Here is a 6,038-nt window from a genome sequence, read left to right as displayed (position 1 = left end):
TCATTGTGCCTCGGCTCCCACTGCATCTCCAGCACACAGGCGAGGACTGGTGAAAGATCCTCTGTAGGTGGTCGGGGGGTCCTATATCACCTTGAGACTATCTTATAGTTGAGGTCTTGTATTTTGCCAGCTGTGGATAGCTTGTGGGTTAGGGCTCAAATTTTACACCAGTCCTCCTCCGTGATACTGTCCCCTAATTCCTGTTCCCAGGCCTCCCTATAGTTCGGGGTCTCCTCCTCCGTCTCCCGATCCAGCAACATCTTATATAACGTGGAGATCATGTGCCTCTGGCTTAGGCTTGATATGCAGAGTTGCTCAAACTCCGTCAGGGGCGCTGTCAGGTTTTCTTTCGGAATCAGCGTACTCACAAAGCCTCTCAGCTGCAAGTATTAAAGCTAGGACCCTGGCTGAGGGTGGGGACTGGTCCAAGATCTCGGTCATGGGTTCCAGGCCCGTCTGCGTCACTACGTCCCTCAGTCTGGGGGTTGGCTCTGCTGGGATAGACAGCAGCCCCTTCTGGCTTATAGTAGCTTCAAATAGGGGATTTGCTATGAGCGGGGTTAAAGGGCCTGGGACTGTGACCAGTCTATGTTGGGGGGCAAAACTCGCCCATGTCTTAAATAGTTGTAGGCCAAAGGGGGAGATGTTGGGTATTGACTTAATCCATTTGGGCAGAATCCAGGGGGCTCCGTATAGGCCATCTATTTCACCTGTGTGTTCTATATCTACCCAAAGCCTTGCGCTTCTACTTTTAAGGATGTCTAGGACGTAATTTGCAATGTTAGTCTTGTGGTAGAGGGAAAAGTCCGGGAAGCCCAGGCCCCCCTTTTCTTTTCCCCTCTTTAGCAGTGAGTAACGCAGACGCGGTTTGCGTCCTTTCCAAACGGAGTTGGAAATTAGGGATCTGATTTCTTTCAGGAATGTTCTTGGGAGCCCGATCGGGATTGTTTGACAGAGATATGGAAATCGGGGCAATACATTCATTTTAATTGCGTTGACTCGACCATTCCATGAGAGATATAGGGGGCTCCATTTGCTAAGGTCTTTCTCGAGTTTCTTAGTAAAGGGAGTGAAGTTTAGTTTAAAGCTTATTGGTAGCTCTGCGGGGATATTGACTCCCAGATACTTTAAGTGGGAACAAACCCAGCGAAAGGGGAGTACCGACTCCAAGTGGGAGACCTCGGCCTGCGGTAGAGGAATGTTTAGGGCCTCTGATTTCTGCGCATTAATTTTGTATATGTTGATCCTTCCGAACTTTTCAAATTCCTTTAGAAGTAGGGGCATGCCGACTCGGGGGTTGGATAGATACCACAATAAATCATCGGCAACTAGTGCCATTTTGTGTTCCAAGGAGCTGACTCTGACGCATTTAATCGAGTCATTACTTCAAATGGCGTTGGCTAGGGTCTCCATGGTTAGGATGTATAGAAAGGGGGAGAGGGGACACCCCTGCCTCGTCCCATTGCTTACTCTGAACGGGTCAGACAGGGTTCCACTTACTCTGATCCTATCCGTAGGGTCTTGGTATAGGGCCATGATCCACTGGAGCATCCGTGGGCCCAGTCCAATTTTTCCCGAAGTGGCAGAGAGGAAGGCCCAACTTACCCTATCAAACGCTTTTCCGCATCAATTGAAAGGAGACATAAAGGGGTTTTTGTTGCTTTGGCTCTGGCTATTGGGAACATCGTTTTGATGGTGTTGTCCCTTGCCTCTCTGCCTTGGACAAAGCCAACTTGCTCCAAGTGGATCAGTCTAGGGATTAGGTTCTGGAGTCTGTTTGCTATCAGTTTGGCAAACATCTAAATATCGACGTTTATTAGCGATATCAGTCTATAACTCCCGCAGGCCGAGGGGTCCTTACCCGGTTTGAGGATGATGGTGATATGGGCTTGCCGCACCTGTTTGGGGAATGGGCATCCTCTATTTACTAAGTTAAATGCTTCTAAAGCTATTGGGGAGAGTTCTTCGGCAAATAGTTTATAGAATCTGTCCGTATAGCCATCTGGCCCTGGACTCTTATTTACTTTTAGATTTTGAATTATATCTAATAGTTCTTGGGGTGAAAAGTCTTGATCTACTTCATCCGCCTCCGCAGATGCCAGGCTCTTGGGTGCATGATTGGATAGATAAGTGTCTATCTCGCTTTTAAGCAGTGGTGTTGTGGATTGGGTGTCTGTGGTGATATTATAGAGTTTATCATAGTAAGCTTTAAATTCCTCTAGGATGTCTTTGGTGTTGTGGATCAGCTGGCCACTGGTAGATTGTATTTTGGGTATATACGTAAGTGGGCCCTGGGGTGGAGGGTTCTGGCAAGTCGGTTCCCACATTTGTCTCCATACTCAAATGACCCTTTTTTAAAGGGGTTGTCTCGCGAAAGCAAGTGGGGTTAAATACTTCTGTATGGCCATATTAATGCACTTTGTAATATACATCGTGCATTAAATATGAGCCATACAGAAGTTATTCACTTACCTTCCCTGCGCTGGCGTCCCCGTCTCCATGGCTCTGTCTAATTTCAGCGTCTAATCTCCTGATTAGACGCGCTTGCGCAGATGGGTCTTTTCCCTTCGGCTCGGTCCGGCAGCAGCGGTGTTCTGGCTCCACCCCCTTGTACGCGTCATCTCGTAGCTCCGCCCCTTCACATGTGCCGATTCCAGCCAATCAGGAGTCTGGAATCAGCACATGTGACGGGGCGGAGCTACGCAATGACGCGTACAAGGGGGCGGAGCCAAAATGCCGCTGCTGCCGGACCGAGCCGAAGGGAAAAGACCCATCTGCGCAAGCGCGTCTAATCAGGAGATTAGACGCTGAAATTAGACGGAGCCATGGAGACGGGGACGCCAGCGCAGGGAAGGTAAGTGAATAACTTCTGTATGGCTCATATTTAATGCACGATGTATATTACAAAGTGCATTAATATGGCCATACAGAAGTACTTAACCCCACCTGCTTTTGCGAGACAACCCCTTTAAGCTTGTCTCTAAGGGCCAACGAGCGCTGGTCTAAAATCTCAAGGATCTGTTGTCAGATTGATTTGATTTCTGATCTCAGGACTTCGCTTTGTTTGCGTTTGTTAGCAGTTTCCTTGGCTCTCAGAGAGGCTAGTAGGCCCGATAGGGTAGCCAATCTTTCTTTTTTGATTCTGGAACCTTGGGAGATTAACACACCTCTTAGGATACATTTAAGTGTCTCCCGCTTTATTGGCGCGGATGTTTGATCTGCTAGATGTGACTCTTTGAAGATTTCAATCTCTTTTCTAATTGCGGCCACACAGATGGGGCCTCTTAGGAGATTATCACTTAGTCTCCAGGACTGGTATCTTGGGGTAGATCCCCAGCCCGCAAGACCTCCAAAGACTGGGGAATGGTCCGACCATGATAGGTCTCCGTGTGAGCAGGACGCGGCACTTTCGAGAAGACTATGTGAGATCAGGAGATAATCAATCCTGCTGTAGGAGCTGTGAGCTGCTGAATGGAAAGTGTAGTCCTGGGACTCTGGATGTAGGATTCTCCATAAATCAACTAGCTGTAGTGTGTCTAATTTTTTCTTAAGAGTCCTGGTTGCCGATCGGGAGACGGAGGACTTACCCGAAGAGGAGTCCACGGCGGGGTCCATTACCATATTGAGGTCTCCACCCAGAATTATTCTTGATCCATCTGCGAAGTTGGTCAGGGCCTTCAGCACTCTTGTTGCAAAAGGTACTTGGTTCTGGTTTGGGAGATAAATATTGGCAAAGGTGATTACAAAGCCTAGTATTTCCAGCTTGAGGAAAATATACCTTCCTCCCAGGTCGATCACTGAATCAATTTGTTGATTCTGGAGGGTTCTATGAAGGGTGATGCAGACTCCTCCCGCCTTTTTGAGGGGGTCGGGGCCATGTAGCCAAGTTGGGTAGTACGAGGAGGAACAGATTGGCACACCCCCCGCTTTGAAATGGGTCTCTTGCAACAGAGCCACCATCACCTTTTTTCTGTGGAGATGGTAGAGGAGCTGTCTTCTTTTCTGTGGGCTGTTCAGCCCTTTAGTAGTGAATGAGCAAAAGGTTAAATTCGCCATTCAGTATGCGGGTGGGTGGGTGCTTTCTTTCTCTCTTGAATGGGTTGGAGGGGGGGGGGGCGGGGAGTGGAAGGGCACATGAGGAAAGAGTAAGTGGGGGGGGGGGGGGGGGAACAGAAGGGCGAAACATACAACATAAATGTAAACGGAAACGAAAAGGGGCCACTGTAGATCCCCTAGAACTAAAGGTCTGCCTAAGCTTGGCAGAAAATAACAGCTTCAACTAGCTGTTAGCCCTAAGTGGGAGAGTGGGGGCTAAGGAGGGTTGGGTTTGGAGGTCCATTATCTGTTGAGAGTGTAAGTGTAGTTCCTGATTATGGGCTTCTAGGGTTTCAGTGGTCTTCTCCTGCGCCTCTTCTACTGCCTCTACTCTCTGGCCTATTTGTCGGATCTAGTGTTGCAGGGAAGCCATATCTTCCTTACGGGCGTCTTCCAGTTGCTGGAATAGAGCATCAATGTGGTCCTGGGTCGGCAGAGCCTTGAGGCGTTTTTTCCAATCCCAGTCTTCATCTTCCACCTGCTTGGGGGGGGGATCTGGGTGGATAATATAAGTGTTGATATTTGACTCTCTCTGTTACTGGGTTCCCCCTGGTAATTGACCCCTAGGTCGATTTGGGTTTTGTTGAGGCCCGGGAGTCGGTCTGTCTGGGCCTCTTCTGAATAGCGCTTTTTTAGCGGCAGTGGGTCACTTTGCTGCGGCTGAGACGTTACTGTAGCTGGCTTGTTGGGGTAAGGGTAAGGGCTGTTTGCGGAGCCCATGGTAGGGCCTCTCTGCCTGGAGTACAATTCTGAGAAACTGCGCGGAGGTGGGGAGCTGAGCAGTGACGTGGAGCCGTGCGTTGGTGGGGAGCGGGCGCTGGTCTGGGGTGAACCTTGTTGTGGGGGTTCTCCCCCATTCTCTGTGTGCTGCGGGAGTCCCTTATTTGGTTTCTCTCCTGCACAGGGCTTACTGCTCGTAGGGGTCGTTGCTGTCTCCCTCTGTGGCATTAGGGACCCTTTGGACAAGCGGGGCTGATGTGGGCCTCCTTCCTCCTGTGCTGCATGCTTTTGCTCCTCTTCTCCTGAGGGTTTCTCCATAGTTATGTGAAGGGGGGCTACGTGTGCCCCAGGGGACCCCGACTCTGGGCTGCTTATGTCTCCCCACTCCTCTGTAGCTGGCCTGCCAGCTGCACTCACCGCTCCTGCCACCTTGGATGCTGTGCCTCTGTCCCGGCTTGCCGCTACTCCCCTCCCCCCCCCTCTTCACTGCCGCTGGCGAGTACCTGGGGTTCACTCCCTGCCGTCTCGGAAGCTGTGCCTCTGTCCCGGTTCGCCGCTCCTCTTCTCACTCCCTCCGCGAGGCCGCTGGTGAGTACCGGGGATTCGCTTCCCGCTGCCACAGGTTCTGAGTCTCCGTCCCGGCATGCTGCTCCATCTCTTCTCCCCTCCGTGCGGCCACCGGCGGGTATCGGGGTATCTCTTCCAGCGGACGATTCTCCGCTGTTTTCGCTGTGGAGAAGTGTCCTACTCCTCCATTAGCTGGCCACGCCCCCTCTGCTTTATTTTTTTAAACATTTTTGGGGTGTTTTTGTTTTTTAAATGCTGCTCTTCAGACTCTCCAAAACCTCATCTAAAGCTCCTCATGTGAATGTAGCCTCACTGCAAAGTGATTAACTAATGTAGATATAAGGAGAAATGCACACATTAAGAAGTTCTTGTATTCTGTGTATCCTTGTGTGTTGGAGGCTTACTGATCCCCTCACAGTGATGGTAGAGCTCTAAAACATACCAGCTGTACACAGAGATAGTGATTACAGTGCAGTTACCTCCAGTGTTAGTGATTACAGTGCAGTTACATTCAGTGATCACAGGTGATGTGTCCTCTGATTGTGGTCATCCATTTATCTTCTTTCTCTGGGCCCAGACCGCCATGAAGACTTCTTCCAGCTACGACTAGTCCCTGCACACTCTGTCCATCCTGACACTGCCCCAATTAACCTCTC

The sequence above is a fragment of the Eleutherodactylus coqui genome, chromosome 4 (genome assembly GCF_035609145.1).
Source record: "Eleutherodactylus coqui strain aEleCoq1 chromosome 4, aEleCoq1.hap1, whole genome shotgun sequence".
NCBI lineage: Eukaryota > Metazoa > Chordata > Amphibia > Anura > Eleutherodactylidae > Eleutherodactylus > Eleutherodactylus coqui.
This window is presented reverse-complemented; position numbering follows the sequence as displayed.